Below are 27,575 nucleotides of genomic sequence, written 5' to 3'. Positions count from 1 at the left end.
TATTTCCCCAATGACTACACTATTGCTTCATCTCCTCCTCTACCCATCCATAGAACTCTTCCATGTAACAACAAAATTACCATATCTTCACAGTTTCTTAACTCATAGTCAAACATAGAATGTAGTCTAATCACCAAAAAACAGTACAACTAGGTAACATTTTGTGGGACCAATTTTTAATTGGGGAGTGCTAGCTAAGCGGCTCACCGCAATATTGAGGCAAGGAAGGAGACCAGCAGCCTCCCTCAAAACAGAACAAGATTTATTTTAACAAGAAGGAACTTAAAAAACACACACACACACAAACAGAATCAGTAGGATCAAGGGAAAGGAAGTAAAATAGGGAAAGGGAAATTATAATACCTGAAAAAATACCACCACCCAGGAATCAACTGAAAATACGCAGCAGAACACCTGTCACTTTCTAGCTTCCACCTAGAATGCCCAATTCTCCTCCCCCAAACCTAGAAACCCCCATACACAGCCCCAGCCAATGGGATGGCTGCTCTGACAGTCACATGACTGCCCTCACTAGGCTTCCAATCATTTTGCCAGGCCCATGTAGGCATCGGGAAGTGGTGATGACATGAAGTGCCAGAGCCCTGGCAATGGCTACAACCAGTGGGTGGAGCACCGTGTGGTTTGTGGAGCCCCAGGCCAGTGCACACCAAGACATAAAAACCTCAAATAACAATTAATTCTTTACAATTTCCATCTAGGTTTGACCTAGTAACCATGCAACAAGGCTCCTACAATAATGTGGCATGAGAACTATACAATGCATTTTATCACATTTGACTAGATCAAGAACCAGTACTCCTATGACTTGGAGTAGCACCCTATGGGCTACGTATGCCTCTAGCCACTAATATACTTCGCATCTACAAATGTGAATTCTGGGCTGAAATGTTTGACATTCTTCATATTCCATATCATGAAATGCTTTTAATTCATACCTTTCAGCAAAAACAAAATGTATATGTAAATATACATACACACACGTGTATGTATGTGTATCTACAGTTTTTAAAGCATTTAAAAAATATAATAGCAGCATTAAAGTATTTGAAAGGCTATCATGTGAAAGAAAGATTGAACCCAGAAGTAATGGATGAAATATGCAGGACACATTTAGGCTTGGAGTAAGGAAATTTTTCCCAATGATAGAAGGTACTGAATTCTCCCTCATTTGAGGTCTTCAAGCAACACTTGAATTAACATTAGTCAGGTATGTTGTAGATTGGAAATACTTATTCAGATATAAGTTGGTCTAGATAATCTCTTAAGTCTCTTCCAACTCTGAGATTCTATAGTTATGGAAACCCTAAATGGAAATGTAGGCAAGCAATTATAGGGAATGCTCAAGCCTAACTATAAGATGGTCTCTTTGTCTTAAGTCCTAGTGAGATGTCACTGAAACTGGTATCAGAGAAAAAATATTAATAACCTACAAAATGAGCTATCCTTCAAAAACCAAAGTTAATATTATTCCCAAAGAAGCAACTTTTAGCCCTCCAAAAGCATATTCCTTTATTGTAATACATGCTAAAAGAAGCACATGTGAAATATTTTATTAAACACCCATCTAGAAGAAAATACACAAAATTGCCATTAAGAAATGTCATAAAACAAAAAAAATTTAATTTAATCCATTAGCGAGTTTTACTACCTCTCTAAGGCAATATTTACATCCTTAGACTCATCTTATATACATGTACATATAGAGAGTCAAAATAACTCTATATGACATACTATTGTATATGTATAGGCAGGGGGAAAAATAGTCCATATACATGTAAGATCTATAATGGTACTTAAGTATGAGGAAGATAGACAGAGCTATATATATAAACATATGTATATGTATTATGCATTTATATATGTATACATATGCACATGCATATACACAGAGAGCAAACAACTCATTCAAGAGATCATTAAAACGAAAACTCTGTTAAAAATGTATAGCAAAAAAAAAAATACCAACTTACTGTATTGGTCTAAAAGAAATGAACTCAACATGTTTGGAATGTGGTATCTTTTTTCATAGAAAAGTAGCTGTCACCAGGAAAGAAAGGGATTATGGATTTTTTTTAAAACCTAGAGGCTGTTTACTTTTCCAGGGAAAAGACATGAAAAACAAATGGCAAAATACATGCTAAAAATACATATCAAGCCAAATCTCTGGGAATGGCCAATTTTAAAGTCCAAGAACAGAAATCTATCAACCAAAAGATATGATGTAAGAAAAATAATTTTTAAGAATATTTTGAACCTTTTTTAATTCCAGCTACTTCTGAACGGAGCTTTCGTTCCTCCTCCAAATACGTCACTTACTATGTGTCAAAACAACTCCTGTCCATTCTACCTGATCATATCCTAAAGCTGCAGTCTTTTTCTTCATTCATTCTTGATGACAAGCTGTTCAAACAGAGAGCACCTATCAAACCTAATATTATCATTTTCTCTTTTTCCCTCCTTTCAGCAGACACTGCTGTCCATCAGGAGAAGTAATTAATGGGTTTATTATGTAGGAAGCGTCATCCTGTCAGTTTGCTGCTTGGTTTGAATAGCTCATATCAGCTCGTCATTGATGCCATGCATGTTCAGTGTCCTGAGCTATGACAAAATACTACACCCTTTGGGATTTTCACCCAACCATTAAAAAACACTGTTTCATATCTATGAATAACAGAAGCAACTGAAGGACAGAGGAACAGATACCTTCATCTTCTATTTTTAAAAGGCTGCTGGATTGAAAGTTGAGACAGAAAGCAAAAGAAGAGGGGGGAAAGGAGAATGACTGAATGGGAAAATACACAGGATTTGTTTGGGTTTTTTAATTTTGAGAAAAAGAACATTCTGGTAGAACTTTTCTGGAGTAACATAATTCATTTATAGAATCAGCTAAGAATTTCTCCTTGCTGAAGCATTCAATGAATTTTTAATAAGTTCTGAACACTCAAATCATTGGGGTCAAACGAACTGCTCTAATCAGATGAAGAAATTCAAAGTTCATCTTTCAGTTGCTCTCATTTTATCATAACTGAATATCATGACTGTTGCTAATCACCAATTGCTGATTCAAAGGAATAGCTGGGAATACACTGGAATGAAAAAAAGATATGAAGAAGCTGCAAAAAATGAGGTACTGTGGGAAAAGAAAGCACAAAACTAATGTGCAGAAGGCATTTCAAACAGAGAAGCTTCCTACCTGGTGAGACTCTTCCTACTATATTCATACAGAACCCCAGCAAATGAGCTTCAAACAGTTTCCAGGTAAGTTTTAAGTTTTTTAATATTCATTTCTATTTTGGCTCATAAAACTGTATCTACTAATTTAATTTAATAGATTTAAGGCAACAGATTTAAATTTCAAGAAAACCTTTCCCAAACAGTATGCAGGTTTTAGCTTAAAAGGGTAAACACTTCTGTCATTTTCTATGCTGCACAAACCATGATTCTTATAGCAGACATCTTTTCTGAAAATGCATCCTTTTCATTACTTTTTGCTATATTTACCTGGTCTCTGTTGCTTCATATTAAATTTTTTGTTGTATTCAATGGCCAAAAAAAAAATGTGAAATTAGTACCAATGTGCACAAAAGCCATGACACCTTTGCTATTTTTCAAATGCATTCAATGAACTTTGTTTTCAATTGCATCCACTAAAGCAAAGAACATTTAATAATGGTGTAATTAAAATTCTTTTATGTCTCTGTTAATACAAGGAAGGCAAATCCCAGATTATTTGATGGCTTAAGTACTAACAAAAGGAGGATATGAAAAAAAAATCCAAGATCTGATATTCCAATAGAATTGAATATACACTAATGGACAAACAGAACAATTTTATTATGAATACTAAACCAGCAGACATGCAAAACAACAACAACAAAAAAAAAGGTTTGGTACGTTAATGCTTCAATAGCTCTTAGACCAAATGTTTACATCTGAAGATGAGTAAAGTGACTGAAAATGGCAAAGCATCTTAACACTGTGAGTCTTAGAAATACCCTACAAATGATGTTATAGGGCAGCTATCATATAGAATATCTTTATGCTTTGTGTTAAAAAAAAGGGGGGATATGTAGCTAAAAGTATTTCCTTAAATCAAAGGTGGAAAAGATGAGAGGTACCCTGTAGTCTTTTTCCAAAATTTAGAACCCCATACTTTTTACAACTGAATCTATCAAAGTATCAAAAAAATCCCCCAAAACTAACCTTTTCATAAAGAACCCTCTGAATACTCACATTTCTAAGCGGTTTCTATTATCTTACAAAACACAGGGGTGAGTAAAAAAATGGAAATCAAATGTCTTACCTACAGAAACCTTTTAGATGATACAAGCAGAAATTTCAGAAATCATTCATCAGTACATTTTTGAAAAGCAACCATATTTGAAATAACTGAACAGGAGCCATTCTTCCATTTCATTGGATTATTACCCTCTTTCAAATCTTAATTAAGGCACTGAATTACAAGAGCCTTTCACTTTTCTGAGGGAAAAAAAAGCTAGAAATATATCACAAAACTAATAGTTTTTAATTCTGAGCTCTAATCAATATGTTTTCCATTACATTAAGAGCATGGCCATTTTAAGATGTAACTTTTCATTATATACATTTATTTCATAGAAATATTTTTAAAAGATTACTCATTTCTATGTAAACTGACTGAAGTAGAGTTTCTTTTAACCCACATTGGTATTTACCAAGGCAACTTCTGTATTCATCTCTTTACCTACCTTTCTTTTCCACTATTTTCTCTCTGTTATTGCTATCTAGTCAGAAAAAAAATGTTACACACGTACAAAGTTCACTTTGAAAATCTATAAATAGAGCCACTGACAAATAATACTAAACAATAACCCTAATCACAATTTTAAGAGGTTTCAACTTCTCTGGGAGACAAATGAGATTTCAAAAACATTATTGCCTATCTGAATTCAATAATTAGACCTCACTAGGAGAAAAAAGAAATTATTCTTTATACTATGAAAACTATATCTTTTAATAATTATCTTACCAATTTTATGTAAATGAAACATTCATCTTCCACTATCACTTCTGGGTGACATTTCCTCCATGACTTATCTGTTAGTGGCAATGTGTAAATAAACTGATATCATTAACTGCCTTTATTATTTAATCCACCTTAACTTCACCCTGAATGAATCTCATGCTTCCTTTTATGATTAAACCAATCTCTTTTTCCATTTTATGATATTTTGCTTCAAAAAACAATTATTCATGGCTCAATAACACACTTTCCACACAAACAAAAAAATACTGTGTTCTTTCCTTTCTTCATTCATTTTAATGGAAGAGAAATATTTGTCACTATTTTTTGGACATATAACTTCTTAGTTTAAAGTGAACATCTTGAAGACTGAAAATGACCATAACAGCAGCAGCTCACAGGAATCTAATAGGAAGTGAGTTCTATATAAGTACCTAAAAGACTTGAATTTATTCATCAGAACATTCTTCTTCTTAGATGATCTTAATGATTAATAGATGCTCGAAATACAATCATAAATGATAACATTTTCTTATAAAATAGTATGTATTTTAAATACCTGTATAGTCTTGAGGCTATCACTTGGGTTTAAAAGTATAAATGTCTTGCATTTTTATTTCCTTTCAGAAATGTAGTTAATATCTCATGCTTATCAATAACATATGAAGAATAAATGATACTTAAGACTTTTATATGATGCTGTTTATTGTCAAATCCCTAAAACATTAATTGGTAATTACCTATATACTATAATTTTTTTCAACTTTAAATAGAGTAGTACATTTGGAATGGCTGAATTACTTAGAGAATCTAAGAAATGTCCATCCAAAAATGTACTTTTTACATAAAATAAAAGGTTGAGTGCTCAATGTATGAGAATCAATGTAAGTATACTCTTAATTTTATATATTCATGACATTATGCTGAGGATCACTGAGCCTATACTTGATATCATTTAGCATGAAATTAAATATTATAAAAACACTATTTGCTTATCTTTTGTGGTTATGAAATATTTAACTAGAAATATCATGAAAACTAATTTTTATGAATTTGCCTAATGACAAAAATTTCAAAGTTTAATATTTTAAGGTATTTCATAAGGCAATTACTCTCTAATTATAATTAATTTTTTCCGAAGTAACTAAATAGGAAAAAAAAGGAAGCATGTTCTTCCCTAAAGCTCCATCTTTTCCCTATCTTATTTCTACTGAGAAAGAAAAATTTTTGGTCTGTGACATCAAAATCTGTTGCCGGGGAAGTAGCTGTGGTATCAAATAGATGATTATATCCTTTCAGTGTGAAGAAGCAGCAGCAAAGATGTGAACACTATCATTTCCAGTCATATCATAGACACTAAACAGATGCATGACAGCAACTAAATTAGAGTAAGATGCTTTCATTACATTTGTCACTTTTTTCAGCATCAAAGATTAAAGAATGAAAACTACCATTTCACAGTTTACTTCATTAATAATCTAGAGGGAGAATAAACTGCAATGTTAATTAAAGTCATAGCTGATGGTAAAAACAAAAGTGTTGAAAAAGTCACTAGAAGCAGGAGAAAAAATGTGAAACTGAAAAATGGGTAAAAGATATTTTTTCTTCTTGATACAAATAAAAGAAAAATTAACAAATTTCAGGAATCAAGAAAGTCACCAAGCTATCCATATCACTAATCACTAATGGATAAAGATTTCTACAAAGAGATCAATGTTAAAGGCAAAGTAGCTTATGGAAGTATACAACTTGCAAGCTGGAGGTGCAACATGGCATCAAAAACCTACAACCTGAAAAGAAAAGAAATAGAAATAGATACATAATAGGAGGCACTACTTTCTCTTAAAATCACTGTGCAAAACTAGAGAGATAACTAAAATAACTAAAGATATGTAGAATTCAGAGAGAGCAGAAAAGACAGAATTCCTTTCATATATAAACACTTCATATAAAATGGTATTTTAATGACACTATTTAATAAATTGCAACCTATATACATAGGTGAGGTTGAAAAAACCAAAAAATTTAAAAATTTAAAACCCACTATTGTTTTCTTCATAATGAGCATGTATAGAGCTTCTTCCTAGATTACCAACTATAGTTTCTATCTAATTAAACTGCCCTTTCCCCTTTTTGTTACTTACTCCTAGATTCACAATTGGTATGAAAACCCAAGCTTAAAAAAGAGCAGCTCTGTTCCTCAGAGCCTCATATTTTCCAGCCACTCAGTTATGTCACATGTCTTGAGGCTGTGTTTCAGGGAATCCTTAAAGCTTTTTTTTTTTTCATTCCCCATGCTCATAATTATTCCCATGTCAGTTCAGTATATGACAGCTGCTTGGGTATATTGCTAGTCTCCATTCTTTGCATATATGTTCCTCCAACCAGAGTTGTATTGTTAGTATTCCCCTTTAATTATGGTAGACTAACCTCATTAAATAGTTTCTTTATTGATGATTTTATTGTATCACATACTATTTGGTAAGAGTTATTGGTAACACTGATGAAACTGTTTAAAAGTCCAGATTTCAAACTGATTAGTCATAGCTTAGGAAGTACTGCCAGGTTAAAGGTCTGAAATTTGATGTAGTGTTTTCTGCCATACTCTGAATCCTTCTAAATAATATGTTGGATTTCTTTTTCCTTTTTTCCTAATTTCTTATTGATCAATTTAGTATTGAATAATGTGTTGCATAAGTACCATCAGTGACGGTTTCCTTGTTTATTATCACAAGCAAAAAAAATTGGGCTTTGTGTAGATTATCACTAGTGCAAACTTATATGTGACTAGTGTTTTCTCAGGCTCCATTAAAAGCATTCTGATACTTCAATAAACCATCAGTCATCTTTCCAACATCAACTGCACATCTCACAATATAAAGACTTCAAAAATATCATCTGCCCACAGAAATTCCAGCATAATATTTAATGACACTTCTGGTTACATGTTTTGCAATAATGCCTAATTTAGCACAATGTCTAACACATAGTAGGTACTTAACAAATGCTTGTTGGATGACTGATATGCAAAGCAGCTCTTCCATGATGATCAGTTCCTCAGATTTGAATAAATATGTGGTGAATTTGCCCAGATCTTGGTTCTTTTTATTCCTCTTTATCCTTGTTCAACATAGTAGACAAGCATGAATTACAGTGAAAGAAACAGTGCTTTTAGCTTTTGGTACGCAGGACAATCCAGTCACTCCAGGCAAATTTGGGAGCTTCAATAAAAGTGACTGTTGAGTCTAATGAGGCAAGGCCCCTCCAAAAAAGAGATGTATGTTGTTCTCTTTTAGCTGTCAATCAAGAAGAGTGATTTTGCTAGGTGTTTTTATCCAGACAGTTCATCTGAAATTAGCACTATTCTTTTAATCCAGACAATTAGGATTGTGATCATTTCATAATATCCTGAAGTTGCATGATACATTGGTCTTTGGTATGATCTTCATAAACTTCCTTATTTTATGATTTTACCACATAAATTGGATCCAAGAGATTCAGTAATCCATTAAACCCAGTTTGGGTAAAGATGACAATATGCAGGATATCTTTTCTAGTTCTTTCTCCATCTGAGGTGAGCAATATATTCTAACACAATACTTCTGCTCTGAAGTCCAAATTACTGTTGACTCGAACTCATCAATGAATATCAAACAATATCCTAGGACTTTTAATGGATGGGGGGAAACTAGAATATGGATGAATAGAAACATTAACTATGCAAAGGTCTCAGACACTTAGGGAGGTCTCAGAGAAGAGTTTAATTGAATGAAGGAATAATTTATAGAAAAGAAATGCTAAAAATTTTGTCATAACAAGAAGAGAAGTTGGTATAAAAAAGAAATAAATCTTGAACTCCATCCAAATGGTTTGATTGTTAGAAGTACCAGAAAAATCTTGCCTAACAGTTTCACTTACAGCCTAACAATAATATACTGATACACAAGACTAAAGGTTATATAATGTAATTATTAAATTTTGGTATATAAGATGAAAGAAACCTCCATTGCTCCAAGTATTAAAATTAGCCTAGAAATATAACTAGCAAGTATCCAAAAAATAATTTTACATTAGCACAATAAATAGATTAATGGTGTTATATGTTAAATTAAAGTTCTGAAAAAGGTGCAAAATGTTTTTTATTTAAATTTCCACTATGGAAAAAGTATTTTACTTTGGTTAATATGAATATATATATATTAATAATGCAATCATTTATCCCCTTTTGTTTACTGATTACCCTCTAAGATTTAATCTTCCTTTACTAGGAAATTCGAAGAGTGTAGTGTGAACAGCACCACTCCCTTCACTCCCTAATTTTAGGTCACAGTGCTAATAAGTAGGCTGAGTAGGTCTTTACAGTTAATTTTAAACTTCAGTTAATCACAAAGACCATCAGTTACACCCCCTTTTTTAGCAGATTGTGAAAAGAGAAGATATGTCAAAGGACATTCTGCCAATATGTCAAAATAAGCATACAAAATAGGTACACAGAATAGGTATACAACTAAAATCCCTATAAGAAAATAAAATCATTTTTCATACTGAAAAGAGACACCAATCTTATGTAAATGGTCATATTTCCTCACAACAAAGGAATGTCATAGTAAAAGTTAATATAAAAAATGAGGCAATTATATAGTGTCCTTATTTCAATAGGCTCAAAACATTTGAGCATTCTTATTGATTTGTTTAATAAACCTATGACATACATGGTTCTTACATGTTTATGTCCAAAGAAGAGAATTACAGAAAACTAGACAGTACAATGTCCAACACATGTTTGCTAAATTTGAGTTCACAATTAATAAACCATGGGGAAAAGAGTGTGCTAAACAAAAAATTAGGTATAGTCTCACTCCACTAAAACAATGTCTAATAAGCATGAAGGGATCATGAAGAAAAGGAGGAGGAATAGACAGAGATTCAAGAGAAGATTGATCATGCTTCAGGGCACAAAGCTAAAATGTCCAAACAGTTTGATGTTTCCCCAGAAAAGGGCTCTGAAAGTGGGCAAGAGACCAAAGGCAACCAAAAATATGTATTAGGATATGTAAGATGCCCATAGCTAGAGTTCCAGAATTATCAATCAATTCAAAACAAAAAGCAAAAAAAACCCACTTCCTCCAATTGAAAACATTTTAATCTTGGGGACAGTTATCTTCTGCAGTTGGAGGAGAAAAAGCTAACCATCATCTAATGTTTAAGCATTTGGGTCTCACCCCATGCAGGCCATCCACATCAAGATAATTTAATCATCAGGTAACAGTACAACTGCTACAGTCGCCACACAATTTTTTTGTTTGTTTGTTTGTTTTGTTTTTTTGGTGAGGCAACTGGGTTAAGTGACTTGCCCAGGGTCACACAGCTAGTAAGTGTCAGGTGTTGGAGGCCGGATTTGAACTCAGATCCTCCTGTATCCAGGGCCAGTGCTCTGTCCACTGCGCCACCTAGCTGCCCCTTGCCACATAAATTTTAAAGCTACTTCAACAGAATGCATTACAACAAAGACATTTTTTCCATAGAGAATGGACTAAATGAGGGGTTAGGAAACTTTTACAATTAGTATGCCTATGTTCTGATCCCTTTACTTCTTCCTGGGATATGGGAGGTGTCCATCAGGAAATAGAGGAGTTATTGGTTTACAATCGGGGAAGAAACATACAAGACAGCAGAGAATAGCATATTCGCTACTCTCAGATGACTGTAGCAAGTGGTAGAGGTAAAGAATAATGTCAACAACTCCACAGGAAAAAATGATTATAATCTTTACTCCATAGCAAAGAAATCTATACAAGCATCACGGGTTACCCTCATTTAAGGCTTTAGTTCAGGTCCTCATCACCTCTCACCTAGATCATTGAAAGTTTCCTAATTGTTCTCTCTTCCTCAAGTCTCTCTTCAATCCATGCTCTAAACTGCTGCCAAAGTAATTTTCCTTAAGCACAAATCTGACCATAGCACTATCCTACTCAGTAAATTCCAGTGGTTACCTATTGCCCCAAGGATAAAATATGATCTCTTTTTAGCCATTAAAGCCCCACACAACAAAGTCCCAACCTCTCTTTCCAGCTTTATAGAATTCTTACACACACACACACACACACACACACACACACACACACACACACCCTTCACTCTGTAATCAGGTCAAACTGGATTTCACTTCTCATAAACTATACTCTATCTCCCATCTCTATGCTTGTGCACTGATAGTATCCCAAGCCTGAAATGAACTCTTTACTTCCGCAAAACAGAAATTGTCTCTTTATTCAAGACATAATTAAAGCACCACATTGTATACTGCATATGAAGCTTTTCCTGATCCCCTCAACTGTTAAGAACTTCCTTCTCAAACTACCTTTATTTAACTACTTTGTACTTGGCATTACATTTCATTTGTATGTCCTTATATCTGTCAGTGTGGTCTCCTCCATGGGAATGTCAGCTCTTTCTGACTCAGAATTGTGATTTCTATTCTTCACATTCTTATCCACAATGCCTAGCACAGTGACTGCTACATGAAAGGCACTTAATAAATATTGCTGATTGAATATCGATTGAAATGTTGAAGGAAGGGGAAGCTAGGTGGTGCAGTGGATAAAGCACCAGCCCTGGATTCAGGAGGACCTGAGTTCAAATCTGACCTCAGACACTTGATATTTACTAGCTGTGTGACTCTGAGCAAGTAACCTGCAAAGGAAGGAAGGAAGGAAAAAAGGAAAAAGATATAGGAACAGGGGCAGCTAGATGGTGCAGTGGATAGAGCACTGGCCCTGGAGTCAGGAATATCTGAGTTCAAATCCGACCTCAGACACTTAACACTTACTAGCTGTGTGACCCTGGGCAAGTCACTTAACCCCAATTGCCTCACTAAAAAAAAAAAAGAAGAAAAAAAGATATAGGAACATGAAGGGAAAATGTGTCTGGAATACAGTAACCAACTGACAGAAGAAGCAAATTGTGTGTGTGTGTGTGTGTGTGTGTGTGTTTCTATAAGGTCAATTAAACGTTTGGTTGGGGGTAGGCAGGAGGAGAAATCTCAAAAGGAAAAAAAATGCATAGGAGTAATGGAAGAAATATACCAGAGACCTCAAGAGTCTGCAATTGAATTAATGTCTGCCCCCTCAGACATGAATTATTGGGGCAAGATATAAAGTAGAAATACTAGTAGTCACAGAGAAAACTTCAGCCTCCCAGACTCTAGAAATGCCATAGAGAAACAGTGAAAACAATGACGAAAAACATTTTATCAGCATTTCCAACATTTGTCCTAGTCAAAAGAAACTAGCTTCTTTTTCCCCATCCTTTCTCCTCACTTTGGGATCTCCTGTTGCTTCATAGTGACATCTTAACTCTTAACTCCTTAATATACTTAGAGGTAAAAGTGCCAAAACTGTCCCTTGTCTTTAGAGGGAAACTAACTTCCAATAGTAATTTTCCCAGAGTATTCTACAGATACCTAAACTTAAAATCCCCAAGACATGAATAAATTAGATCCATATTAAGAAAAAGAAAAGGAGGGGCAGCTAGGTGGCGCAGTGGATAGAGCACCAGCCCTGGAGTCAGGAGTACCTGAGTTCAAATCCAGCCTCAGACACTTAACACTTACTAGCTGTGTGACCCTGGGCAAGTCACTTAACCCTAATTGCCTCACTAAAAAAAAAAAATGTTGGGGGCAGCTAGGTGGGGTAGTGGATAAAGCACTGGCCCTGGATTCAGGAGTACCCGAGTTCAAATCCAGCCTCAGACACTTGACACTTACTAGCTGTGTGACCCTGGGCAAGTCACTTAACCCTCATTGCCCTGCAAAAAACAAACAAAACAAAAAAAAAAAAAAAAGAAAAAGAGTAAATGGAAAAAAACCTGCTTTCCCTGTATAATTTACCAAGAATAGCTTCTTTTTCACCTGAAAATAAGGATCTAGGAAATGTTTTTATGTGACATTACAAAGACAGGAACAAAAATGCATAAAGATAAGATCATAGATCTTGAGTAATTTTATAGGTCATTCACATGATAAAAATTTTAATTACACTCCTACTACTAAATGTAACACTCTCCAGACTTTTAGTCTCTGGATTTCAATGGAAGGAAAACTCTAAAGGGGAAACCCTCCATTTTCAGATGATTTACCAATAAGAATATACTTAAGAAGGAGCATCAAATAAATGTTATAAAAGCAACTCTTGCTACTTTTTATGAAATGTTAAAATAAAGAAGATTGGGAGACAAAGAAACACAATTAAGAGAAAGGGAAGTAGCTAAAAGCTGCCTCAGAATTAATGAAAAAACTATTCCATATTTAGTGTGTTTCCTACCAATCATGCCCAGTGGTGACTAAGTCTAAGGATATCAAATATGTATGTGGAACTGAACATAAAATATTTTAATGCCATACTAAGAAAGCAGAATTCTTAAAAAAGAAAAGCTCTCATAACATAACTGACCATAGACACTAAATAAGTTTAATATCTTTTTTGTTAATAACATGCCTTTCACATTATTGTATTAGAACTTCTCAATGTGACAAAACCCAGTAAGTACCTCACTGAGAAAGTCCTGATTTAAAGTGGTTAGTTTTATGTTATTACATTTAAGTAACAATGTTCCAACACAGCCCTAGAAACAAGCAGTACTAATGTAATTCACAACCAATGTTCTCCCTTCATTTTTAAGTTATAAAAAATGGACAATAAACTGGGGCAGAATCAAATATGAGGTTACATTTGGGAAATTGTGAGGATACTTTCAGTGATACAAGGCTGTTCCCTGGTTTCAAAAGCCCATATTTTTAACACCAATATTCTGGTACTAATGCTATGAAACGCAATCTTAAAAAAGTAAAAACTACAGGTGACCCAAAGGGCAATAGAAAAATGCATGGTGGGTATAAGTAAATATTGGCATCTGGAGACAGATTTACAAATTACAAATGGTGAAAAAGACACTGTATAAAAGTGGGATAATCATGTAGCAAGACTATATAAGGTAACAATGGACAACCTAAATTTTCATCGGTGCCAGTGAAATATTAAAGTAACATGCATTGGAGAGATCCTCTACTATGGAAATACATGAACAAGACTTGCAAAAAACTGCTAATGATCTACATGGCTAAGGAGGAACTCTCATCAATAAGACTGTGGATGCACTAATTATGCTACAACAAACTTTGAAGCTGAGAATACATACAGAGTTTGTTTTACTGATTAGTCCAAATTTACACATTTGGTGATTTCTGGTTTTGGTTCAGATCTGTGATTCCAACAGTATGGCAAACATTTCATCTGGAAAAGCCTTTCATGAACAAAGATATTATATATGTAATTATTATTATGTTGAATGTTAATTAGGCATAAATAAATGGCAAGCAGCTCATATAAATTATAAAGCCAAGTAAACTTTTCATTTTCTTTTTGTTGTTACTAGTTCTCCAGTGCCTATAACTGGCATGTATAGGCATGTGTACTGTGTGTATTTGTATATCTGCATATATACATACATATATATGTTTAAGAATTAAACAAGGCAACACTTATATGTGTTTTTAAAAAAAGATCTTAGACCTTACTTTCAAAGAGCCCTGTGCTCCATGTATTCCCATATCCCTTATTCCCGACTGTTGTCTCTCTCACTCTCCTTTTCTGCTCTCTGGTTCAGAATAGTATCTAGGGGATAAGAGATGCTGAGTCAGGTATCCTAGGTATTAAAATACTCTGCCACAGGCTATGGATTTGTCTTCCCAAGGGACAATGGCATAATCACCAATACTAGAAGGCGTAGGGGAAAAGCAGGCCAAGGATGGCAGGACAGAGAGAAAAGTGAAGTCTTTCAGAATCCCTTGTATTTAAGAATCTTAAAGCAGAAGAATGAGAGTGAAAGGGTTATTTTGGAAGAGAGAAAAAAGATAAAGCCTAGATTCCCTAATATCCATTCTGACCCAATACCCTCAGGTTTCCTAAAATAGTTTAAAAGCAAGTACTTTATGGTAAATCTATTATGACTTCAGGGGAAAGAATAAACCTCTCATTCTAGCCCCTCAATTCATTTCTATTGCCTAAAAATATGTTTATAGGGGACAAAGCTTTTTACTTCACAATTATAGCTAAAAGGCCTAAAAATACATAAATCAGAGTAGAAATCAAATAGGATCCTTTTTTTGTTGGTGGTAGTATAGAGAAGCAGGAAGATGATGAAACTCTGAAAGAGGAAGGGGAAGGGAAGGGAATGTTACAAAAAAGAAATGGGAGTTTGGGACTTCGTTTTCTTAATTTTCCTTTCCTGTGCCTAAAATGGTAGCATTATGTATTGGATAGAAGCACAATTGTGCACTTTAATAGAAACAAACATACCCATAACCCTCTTCCCTCCCCCACAAACAGTTGCTCAAGTAGCATAAGACCAGTACACATAGTAATTAAGTGATTTTGTTATTTGTCAACTTCCACATAACTATCCAAAGGAAAATAAAAAGCTAGTTATAATTTGCTTATATCCACACCAATGAATCTTCAACAATAATTTCTTTTTAAAATAGCATTTTTCTTTTTCTTTTTTTGGTGGGAAGGGGGGCAATGAGGATCCAATCTGAGATCAAATTTGAACTCAGGTCCTCCTGAATCCAGGGTCAGTGCTTTATCCACTGCACCACCTAGCTGCTCCCTAAAATAGTATTTTTCACTAATAATCAGCATCTACTCTTGTCCTAGCATCCAGAACCATTTTGGAAATAAGTATTCCCTTCATTTTGTAACTAGTGACAAAAAGGCCCAGAAAGATGAGCAATGTATAGAGAATCAATGCTGAGTTCACACTAAATCATCATCAATCAATACCTTTGGCTCCTGGACTTCTCTATACACCAGACTGCAAACTTTCTTCATGTCACTCTTGGCAACAAATGTCACTTGAAAGAGTAAGAACAGGTACCAGTGGAAACTATCAAAGAATTGAGTGAAAATTAGCAATCATCAGCAGTATTTGAAGAATTTCCCTAGAGAATTTGGAGCAGATGAATTATTTAGTATACAAATTATCTCTTAAAACTCTAAAAAAATGCTTCTAACTTGGGCAGAAGGAGTGCTAGCAAATACAAAATCCTCTGTTTGGCATTCAAAATACTTCAGCACCTATAGCCCCCACCCCCACCCCAACACATGCCTTTCCAGTCTTCTTACACTCTATATCTCCCCACATACTCTTCTGGGTTCTTTTTGAGGGGAGGGAGGGAAAATGAGGGCTAAATGACTTGCCCAGGGTCATACAGCTAGTAATTTGAAGTGTCTGAGGCCAAATTTGAACTCAGGTCCTCCTGAATCCAGGGCTGGTGCTTTATCCACTGCACCACCTAGCTGCCCCCGCCACATACTCTTTATTTATTTATTTGTTTGTTTATTTATTTATTTTTGGTGAGGCAATTGGGGTTAAGTGATTTGCCCGGGTCACACAGCTAATAAGTGTAAAGCGTCTGAGGCTGGATTTGAACTTAGGTACTCCTGATTCCAGGGCTGGTGCTCTATCAACTGCGCCACCTAGCTGCCCCCCCACATACTCTTTAATCCAAAGACACTAGCTTCCTTCTCTTGTTCCACATAAAAGATGCTCCATCTCTTCTTTCTATCCCTTTTTCTCCCTCTTTCCCTATAGGGAATCATACCCTTACCTGTGGTGCTCTGCTCAAAGGAATACAATTTGTCTGAAAAAATCTCACAAGATTTCTTGGAGTTGACCTGCAAGATATCTTCTAAGGACCACTCACACTCCTCAACTGACATAACTCTGGCCCTCACTGATTGGTAAACAATAGGTCCCAGTACAGGCCTCATTTTGCATTAGTTTAACCTCTTGATGGCTCAGGGTGGGCCTAAATAGCATTGTATCTCTTTATGTCAGAAATCCTGGGAGTTTCCACCACCACCCCAACCCTTTTATCTATTTTTAAAAATAGGTAAATGAGGCCTTTCTTGGTCTCTCACTGCATCCGGGGCCATCTCCAGTCGTCCTGATAACACATCTTGCCACTGGACCCAGATGGCTCTGGAGGAAAGAGTGAGTTTGGTGACCATGTACAGCCCTTCCTCACTTAAATACAATTCATTACAAGTCATGACATCTGTCATGGCCTTCTTCGAGAACTAAGGACAAACAACAACAAGCTCCATATCTAGGCTCTGGGCATATTCTTGGGCTGCCCTTCATGCCTAGAATCCCTTCCCTCTTCATCTCCACCTCCTGGTTTCCCTGGCTTCCTTTAAGTCCCAACTAAAATCCCACCTTCTACAGGAAGCCTTTCCCAATCCCTATTAATACTAGTGCCCTCCTGGATAGAGTCTGCTTGTATATAGTTGTTTCCCAAAAAATGATAGTGATTTAACAGGGAGGAGCTAGGTGGCACAATAGATAGAGCACTGGCCCTGAAGTTGGGAGGACCTGAGGTCAAATCTCATCTCACATTTACTAGCTGTGTGACCTTAACCCTAATTGCCTTAAAAATCCAGGGTCGGGGCAGCTAGGTGGCGCAGTGGATAAAGCACCAGCCCTGGAGTCAGGAGGACCTGAGTTCAAATCTGACATCAGACACTTAACACTTACTAGCTGTGTGACCCTGGGCAAGTCACTTAACCCCAATTGCCTCACCAAAAAAAAAAAAAAAATCCAGGGTCATCTCCAGTCATCCTGAAATGGCTCTAGAGGGGCCTCTGGAGGAGAGAGTGAGTTTAGTGACTTTGCACAGCCCTCCTTCACTTAAATCCAATTCACTGCAAGTTATGACATTACCCTGATGTCATGTCCCTTTTCAAGAACAAAAGACAAACAATAACAAGTGATTTAACAGAAGCAAAAGAGATTAAGAAGATGGGGCAATGGGGCAGCTAGGTGGCACAGTGGATAGAGCACTGGCCCTGGAGTCAGGAGGACCTTAGTTCAAATGTGGTCTCAGACACTTAACACTTACTAGCTGTGTGACCCTGGGCAAATCACTTAACCCCAAATGCCTCACCCAAAAAAAGAAGATGGGGCAAGAATACACAAAAGAACTATATAATAAAGATCTTAACATCAACCACATTGGTGTAGTTACTGATCTAAAGCCAGACATCCTGGAGAATGATGGAATCCAAGCTGAGCTATTTAAAACCCTAAATGATGATGCTGTTAAAGTACTACACTCAATATGTCAGCACATTTGAAAAACATAACAATAACCACTGGATAATTCTAAAGAAGGGCAATGCTAAGGAATGTTGCATTCATTTCACAAACCAGCAAGGTTATGCTTAAGATTCTGCAAGCTAGGCTTCAGCAATATATGAACCAAGAATTACCAGAAGTGTAGGATGATTTTCAAAGCTAGAGAGGAACTAGAGACCAAACTGCCAACATTTGCCAGATTAAGGAGAAAGCAGGGGAGTTCCAGAAAAACATATATTTCTGCTTCACTCATGATACTAAAGCCTTTAACTGTATGGATCCGAAAAAAACGTGACAAGTCTTCAAAGCGATGGGATAGAGATGTGAGAACGAGATTGTCTTACTTGTCTTCTGAGGAACATTTATGTAGCAACAAGTTAGAACTGAACATGGAACAACTGATTGGTTTAACATTGGAAAAGGAGTATGACAAGGCCATATATTGTCACTTTAACTTATATAGAGAAGAAATTATGTGAAATGCCAGGCTGGATGAATCAAAAGCTGGAATTAAGGTTGCCAGGAGAAATATCAACAATCTCAGATATGTAGATGATACCACTCTGGTGGCAGAAAATGAAGAGAAATTAATAAGTCTCTTGATGAAGGTGAAAGAGGAGAGTGTAAAAGTTGGCCTGAAGCTTAACATAAAAAAAAACTGAGATCTTGGCAACTGGCCCAATCACTTCCTGGCAAATAGAGGGAGAAGAAATGGAAGTACTGTCAGATTTTATATTCTTGAGCTCAAGGATCAATGCAAATGGCAACTGCAGCCATGAAATTAAAAGATGATTGCTCCTTGAAAGGAAAGCTATGGCAAATCTGGACAGCAAACTAAAAAAGGAGAGACATCACCTTGCTGACAAAGGTCTATATAGACAAAGCTATATTTTTTCCAGTAGCAATGTATGGCTGTGAGAGTTGGACTATAAGGAAAGCTGAGTGCCGCAGAATTGATGCTTTTGAATTGTGGTGCTGGAGAAGACTTTTGAGAGTTCCTTGGACAGCAAGAAAATCAAATTAGTCAATACTTAAAGAAATTAATTCAGACTATACACTGGAAGATCAAATACTGAAGATGAAGCTTAAATACTTTGGCCATAAAATGAGAAGATGGACCTCATTGGAAAAGACCCTGATGTTGGGAAAGACTGAAGGAAAAAGAAAAGGGGATAGCAGAAGATGAGATGGATAGATAGTATCATAGAAACAAGGAACATGAACTTGAACAGACTTCAAGAGGGGCCTGGTGAGCTATGGTCTATGGAATCACAAAGAGTCAGACATGACTGAACAACAGAGTTATTTGTATGTTGTCTCTCCTTTAGACTATGAGCTCCTCAAAGAAAAGAGACTTTCTTTTGTCTTTCTTTGTACCTCCAGCACTTACCAAAGCCTGCTATGTTTCAGGCACTTATTAAATGTATACTGACTAAATTAAACAAATCTTGTTCTCTTTTTCAGAGTTTCAAGATTTTTCTTTTATAGTATTATTAGGGAGAGAATAATATATAGGTGGCTATAATAATGTTATATGTACTTTTAAAGAAAATTTCCATTCAAATAGCCAAGAAAATTAAACTGGGGTTAAGATTAAGAACTAACATTCTTTCTCACTGTCATGCATAGATCAAACCAACAAATCTTTTCATGAGGGACCAACACAAGCAAGTAGCCAAAAAAAAATTATAGGTACTTGAAGAGAAAATCTGAAGAGGAAAGAAATACCGCAAACCCATCATCATCAAAGAATGAAGTAAACCACTTAAAAAAGTACAATGTAGCAAAGAATTGGAAATTGAACAGATGGACATCAATTGGGGAATGACTGAACAAACTGTGGTATATTAATGTAATGGAATACTATTGTGCTATAACAAATGATGAGCAGGCAAATTTCAGAAAAGCCTAGAAAGACTTACATGAACTGATACTGAGTGAAGTGAGCAGAACCAGGAGAACATTGTACACAGTCACAGGAACATTATGCAATAATCAACTGCGATAGACAGCTCTTCTCAGCAATACAATGATCCAAGACAATTCCAAAAGACTCAAGATGTAAAATGCTTTCCACATCCAGAAAAAGAACTATGGAGTTTGAATGCATATCAAAGCATCCTATTTTCATTTTTTGGTTGTGTTTTTGGTTTTTCCCTTTTGTTCCAATTCTTCTTTTACAACATGACTAATGTGGAAATATGTTTAACATGATTATAACATATATCAGATTGCTTGCTGTCTTGGGGAAGGAAGAGGAAAGGGAAGAAGGGAAAAAATTTGGAACTCAAAATCTTACAAAAATGAATGTTGAAAACTATCTTTACATGTAATTGGGGGAAAATATGATTTTTTTAAAAAGTACAATGTCACATATTCAAACCAATTCAGCTATCTTCTATGCATTTACCCAAAAATGGTAGAATTCCTTCATCCTCCAAAGTTAGTTAGATTATATAATAGGTTTGGAGATTATTTTTTTTGCATTTTTTTTCTCTTCATGGCTCTGTTAGTTGCAATGATGTGCCTGATAAACCTAGAAGAGAAACAGGACCTCTAAGACCCTCATTACAAATGTGGTCCTTTCTAAAAGCAAGACAACTACATACCAGTCAAATATACCTTCTCAAATTCAGCTGGCTTAAATTAACACTTGCCATATTTTGATCATTATAAGATTTCACCTTGTTTCGAATTATTAAAATTTTACTTTGTCCACTAAGCATTACATTATCTGATTAATTCAGTAGTAATATTACTCAAAATTAACAAAATTCCTTTCAGTTATAGGATTTTGAGGGATAGCATTTTTTTTTTTGCGGGGCAATGGGGGTAAAGCAACTTGCCCAGGGTCACACAGCTAGTAAGTGTCAAGTGTCTGAGGCCGGATTTGAACTCAGGTACTCACCTAGCTGCCCCCAAGGGGGATAGCATTTTTAAGTCACTGAATTACATGTCAAAAAGGAAGTATACCCAAAAAAAAAAAAAGGAAGTATACTCATCTATCTAGACTTTTCATAGAAAAAAAATTGCATATGTGCAAAAAAGAATGGGAAAATAAATCAATGGGACTATAATTATTTATAGTTTATAATTATTCACATTTAGCATAAAAACAATGGATTGACATGGCTATTAAGCTGAGAGCATCAAAAGAGAAAATTAAGTGTTCTGAAGCTCTGACTGATAAAACAAAGATGAAAATCAACAATTCACTGAAGCTTTACTTTGCTTTCAAATGTAAGCTCATTAAACCTAATGCAAGCTAATATCCAATGCCTCTACTCCTCTTAGAAACTGCTAACTAAAGAGGAAATTACACAGGAACAATCCTGAAATCTAATGTGTACTGCAATAAACAGTAAACAAATAATGTCAAAGTATGTTTAGTCATTATACAATATACTTTACCTCTTACAAAACATGGCAGTTACTGGCTCCCACATAGTAAAAAGTTACTTTCCTTCCAACTCTATATTCATTCTTTCCCCCTCCCAGTTCTACCAGTTCATTTTATGGCATTTTTAATTGAACCCATTATACTTCTGAAAAATATAAAATAGGGGCAACTAGGTGGCACAGTGGATAAAGCACCAGCCTTGGATTCAGGAGGACCTGAGTTCAAAACCAGCCTCAGACACTTGACACTTACTAGCTGTGACCCTGGGCAAGTTACTTAACCCTCATTGCTCCACCAAAAAAGAAAAAATAATAAAATAAAATAATCAGAGATCAATGAGAAACCTCAGTCAAAATGATCAATAGCAGAAAAAATGAGGTAATCTTATTTTACAGTAGGCTGCTATGAAAAACGAGAACACAAAATGTCTTCTCCATGAAACTCAAAGCACACACAAAAAATAAATATCAGAAATGTCATAATGAATTATATCTAAGAAATGGGGTATAGTGGGCAGCTAGGTGGTACAGTGGATAAAGCACCGGCCCTGGATTCAGGAGGACCTCAGTTAAAATCGGGCCTCAGAAACTTGACACTTACAAGCTGTGTAACCCTGGGCAAGTCACTTAACCCTCATTGCCCCCCTCCAAAAAAAAAAGAAATGGGGCATTTAGCATCATTAAGCTACTCTGTATTCTAGGTATATAAGTACCTCTATATATTGGAATTTTAGAAAACTTGACTATAAAGTGAATTTTTCTTAAGTGAATACTATTTTCCCTTTGCCTTTAAACACTCCTAGTCTAAGAAGGCTGGGCCCTATGTCTGGAGCTCTTAGGGTGCCTTTAGGATCCTCTTGCCTCAGAAAGAATGATGTTTGCAGAAGCACACCCCTCTCCAAGGAGCAGTTCAGCTGCTTGGAGTTCTCAAATGGTTTAGACATTTAAATACCCTCTCTTTTTAAGACAACACCTAGTCTTAAGAAGCCCTTTCCCTCCTAAGAGTACCCCGGTTCCTGTTTGTAAAAGACCACCACACCACACACACACACATGTTGTTCTCTCCCTAGGTTTAAAAGAAAAGGGGGATAAGAGAAGGTGTTCAACTGTTTTTGCCCTAGGTTAAAAAATTCCTACTTCTCTGTACAATAAGGAAAGCTGGATGACAAAAGTAACTAAAGCAGGAAAGATAAAACTGCAATACAATACCTTCAAACTCTTTAAATATGGATGGTGCCATCCCTTAAGGTAAATTTGGGATTTAATTAATTCCTTGAATTTCTAGCTTGAAATTCTACTAAATGAATTCAGATGCATAGCTCATTAGAACTAGAAGAACTTGATAGATTATCACATCTAACTCCAAGGACCAGGCAGTTAAAGGATTTATCCACAATTCTATAGCTACGTGGCAGAGCTAAAATAGTAAGATAGTCTATTGAATTCTAGTATGGTGCTTTTTTCAAGGGAACTCACTTCAACAAAAAATCTGAGCAAGAAATTCATGATGACCCCACCTTCAACCACCCTGGCTCCACTATGTGACTACTTTGAAAAAAATCACAACCTCTAGCTATCAGTTTCCTCATCTATAAAATGAGGGGATTGGACAAGATAATTGGTGTCAAACTTAAATAAAATAAAAACAGATCCCCCTGCCATCTATGTTTTGTTGAATTTCTATTTCTTTTGTTAAACTCTTTCCAATTAAATTTCAATCTCGTTGGATTTTTGCAGATCCCATATAGCTCACAGGTTATGAATTTGACACCTCTAGACCAGGGGGCCAGAGGTACTAGATACCTCACAGGACCCTTCCAGTTCTCAGTTTATGAACCCACAATGAAATTTTATGAAGAACTGAGACAATGAAAACATATGGCAAAATATACCTTACTTTAGTTACCCATGTGGTACAAGCACACAAAAAGAGTAAAAAACATTATGAACCTGACTCAAATAATAATCATATTCACTACACTCTCATCATAAAAGATAACAAACTGCTATGTCCCATGAACCACACACTCTTTAAGGAATTAAAGATAGGGGCAAATAGGCCTAATAAAAAGTGACTTCTGAAAGCTTTAAGCAAACACATAGAACCCAGAGCTGTGATTTAATTTCCTGAAAGGAACAACAACAGATCATAAAAAGCATTAAACTGACTACAGAATTGGATAAACATTAACACCTAGACTACTCTAACAAAAATGCTCACCATAAACACTTTTGATTTTTAAGCCATATACCTCCAACATTTGATTAACATAAATATCATTTTAAGGTAGTCCAAATATCTAAGGTCAGATTCTGGAAACTTTCCAAAGTTTTTATATCAATAATAAATCTTAGTTCTAAAGAATTTATTCTTTCAAGATTTCTCATGAATTGACTTCACCTAAGAATTCCAAATAAGAATAGGATCCCAGGATGGGTTGTAATGGGTTGAACATTCTCCTCTCTCAAATGGAATAGTCATATCCATTTTTTATCTAAAATAACATTAAGTCAATCATAGTCATTTGACTTTGTAAAATTAAACTTCATAGGAATAACTCAAATGAATGTGAGCAAGATACATAACAGCTGCAAATATACTAAACAGTAACAAGTTTATTAGCTTGAGGCTATTTAGCAAGACCCCTAAAAATGGTCATATTACCCTAGTATTATCTTAGTTTTAAAAAATCATACCTAACACTTCTTAGAACACTGGAATAATATCTCAGTATCAAGAATAGTTGGTAAAATTATGAGATGGGAGATTAGGGAATTATAGGGTGACAATAGGAATTATAGAACTTTGAGGGCTCATCTACGCCATCCTTTAGGCCTTTAGGCAGAACCTTGAAATACATATTTTAGAAAAACCAAATGTTAATAGGAAATACCCCCCGGGAAAGGGGGGGAAGGGTCCAAGGTATAAAGTACAAGATGAGAAAATTGAAGTCAAATATTTCCATCCCCCCAAATTACTACATATAAGTATTTTTGTCCACATATCTGCATTGGTGGGAGATTTTCCTACTAGAAATTCCCTGTGCCAATGAAATCATCGGTCTTGTCTAAAAAATCCATCTAACACTATCATCAAAATTCTATCACAGAACTACAATTTACATTCTGCAGAACATCAGGGTTTTGAAAAACACCATTTGGAAAATGTTGGAAGAGAAAATAAGAACTATTAAGGTTCACAGGAGAAAACGTGGTAGAGTATGCAGTGAAAGACCTTTCTTTGACCTGGAGGGATGAAATGCCAGCCTAAGGAATCTGATGTAATATAGTTTCTTTCCTAAGATCATATCCCACTACGTTTATAGACACAAAGCTCAAAGGATCTTTAAAAAAAAAAAGCCATATAGTCTGATTCTCTTACTGTACAGGTGAGGAGAATGAAGCCTGGAAATGCTAAGTGACTTGCCAAAGCTCACATAGGGGACCTGGATTTGAACCCTTCCCATTGTACCAAAATGCCTCCTACATTTTAACAAAGCATTTATTAAAGTTTCTTGTGCTATTTTGTAGACTTCATGACAGCCCAATTAGATGGATTAATAACCGGTTGAATGCCTGGACCTAAAAAGTAGTAATTAATGATTTGATATCAACTTGGAAGGAGTTCTCCAATGGAGTATCCCAAAGATCTGTGCTTCGCCCTGTGGTATTTTAACATATTTATCCATGATTACCAAATTTTCAAATGACGCAAAGCTGGGTAGGCTGTCCAATAACACAAAACTAGACGTCAGTGTTAGGATATAAAAAGATCTTGACAAACCAGAATATTGGGCCAAATTAATCTTACATCTGGGTACCAAAAAAAAAAACCTTTAAAAGTACAAGATAGGAAAAGCAGAGTGAAAAAAATAGTTTGTTTCAAAAAGATCTAGCTGTTGTAGTAGAGTACAAATGCAATATAAGTTAACAATATATCACAGCAAAAAAGGCTAACATCATTTTGAGCTGCATGAAGAGGCAAAACTTCCAGGAATAAGGTCCCATTTTAATCTGCCCTGGTCAGACCAAATGTAGAATATCTGGTAGAAAATGTGGTTCTGGGGCAGCTAGATGGGCAAATCACTTAACCCTCACTGCCCTTCCCCCGCCCCCAAAAAAAGAGTTATTGAGGCATCTTCTGGGGCAGCTAGGTGGTGCAATGGATAAAGCACTAGCCCTTGATTCAGGAGAACCTGAGTTCAAATACTGCCTCAGACACTTGACATTGATTACCTGTGTGACCCTGGACAAGTCACTTAACCTTCATTGCCCCACAAAATAATAATTATTATTATTGGGGCAGCTAGGTGACGCAGTAGATAAAGCACCAGCCCTGGATTCAGAAAGACCTGAGTTCAAATCCTGCCTCAGACACTTGACACTTACTAGCTATAGGACCCTAGGCAAGTCACTTAACTCTCATTGCCCTGCCCCCCCCCCAAAAAAAAAAAAGAAAGAAAGAAAATGTGGTTCCGGACACCACATTTTTTTTTAAATGTCAGTCTTTATTCAGGCAAGACCCCAAGAGACAATCATATTCGGCATGCTTTCTCTTTTTTATAATAAATGTTTTTATTTAAAGTTTTAAGTCCCAAATTCTATTCCTTCCTCCTCTTCCTTCCCCTCTCCCTAAGGCTATAAGCAATCAGATATAGGTTATAGATGTCCAATTATGTAAAACATTACCTTATTAGTCATTTTGTAAGAGAAAACTCAAATAAAAGGAAAAAATTAAAGAAAGAGAGTGAAAAATAACATGCTTCAGTCTGTGTTCAGTCAATATCAGTTCATTCTTTGGAGACAGGTAGTATGCTTCATCATTAGTCCTTCAGGATTGTCTTGCTGAAAATAGTCAAGTTCATTCACAATTTTTCATCAAATAATATTGCTGTCACTGTGTACAATATTCTCCTGGTTCTACTCACTTCACTCAACATCAGTTCATGTAAGTCTTTCCAGGCCTTTCTGAAATCATCCTGCTTGTCATTTCTTACAGCACAATAATATTCCATTATAATCATATACCACAGCTTGTTTAGGCATTTCCCAATTGATGGGCATTCCTTTGATTTCCAATTCTTAGCCACTATAAAAAAAAAAAGCTGCTACAAATATTTTTTGTACAAATAGGTCTTTTTCTTTTATTGGGGATGTCTGGGATATAAACTTGGAAGTGGTACTACTGGATCAAAGGGTATGACACATTGCCTCTCACATGTGTCTTGGTCATATTAGGCCTTTAATAAAATGTTTATTGAACTAAGAAAACTCTCAGCTAAAAACCTATACTATTTTTAGGATTTAGACTTTAAATACTAAAAGAAAAAGAAAAAGACAGTTACTGCCCTCAAAGAATTCACAATCCAGTGGGGAGATAACATGAAAACAACTACATACAACTACAAACAAGATAAATTGGAACTAATCAACAGAAAAAGTGTTAGCAGTAAGACATTCTGGGAAAGGTTTCTTGTAGGATTTTAGCGGTGACTTCAAGGAAGCCAGGAGGCAGAGATGAGGAGGTACAGTAAGGGAAAATGCCCATAGCCAAGAATCAGTTTCTTATTCAAGGAACAGCAGGAATTCCAGTGTCACTAAACTGAAGTGTACTTAGGGGTGGGGAAAGGAAAATGGTACAAAAAGACTGAAAAGGAAGGGGGAGGGCAGATCATAATGGATTTTAAAGATCAATCTGATCCTGGATGTGATGGCAAGTCTTTGGAGTTTATTGAGTGGGGAGACAACACGGTAAAATCTGTGCTTTTGGAAGATTAATTTGATAGCGGAGTAGAAGATAGACTGGATGAGGAAAGACTTGATGTAGCGACACTAACAAACAGGCTATTGCAAGAATCTTGGCTTGAGGTTATGAGCCCATACCAGAATGGCAGTGGGGTCAGAGAAGAGAAGGGGGTATAGAGAAAAGAGAATTTCAAATTAAATCTACAGGACTTGG

The 27,575-nt window shown here is 35.7% G+C and overlaps 2 protein-coding genes across 2 annotated transcripts in view; one reads left to right on the top strand and one right to left on the bottom strand.

Moving 5' to 3' along the window:
* The window catches only part of AVEN (apoptosis and caspase activation inhibitor), a 166,303-nt gene that overhangs the window by 111,754 nt on the left and 26,974 nt on the right, over positions 1-27,575 (bottom strand). The gene's annotated exons all lie outside the window — the stretch shown is intronic.
* CHRM5 (cholinergic receptor muscarinic 5) overlaps positions 3,134-27,575 on the top strand; it is a 74,039-nt gene continuing 49,597 nt past the window's right edge. The window contains exon 1 of the mRNA XM_043982014.1: positions 3,134-3,279. The gene's annotated coding sequence lies outside the window, so the exon portion shown is untranslated. The remainder of the gene's footprint in view (positions 3,280-27,575) is intronic.

This window comes from Dromiciops gliroides, chromosome 2 (genome assembly GCF_019393635.1).
Source record: "Dromiciops gliroides isolate mDroGli1 chromosome 2, mDroGli1.pri, whole genome shotgun sequence".
Taxonomy (NCBI): Eukaryota; Metazoa; Chordata; class Mammalia; order Microbiotheria; family Microbiotheriidae; genus Dromiciops; species Dromiciops gliroides.
Note: the sequence above shows the minus strand (reverse complement) of the source record. Positions and strands in the feature narration are given on the sequence as shown.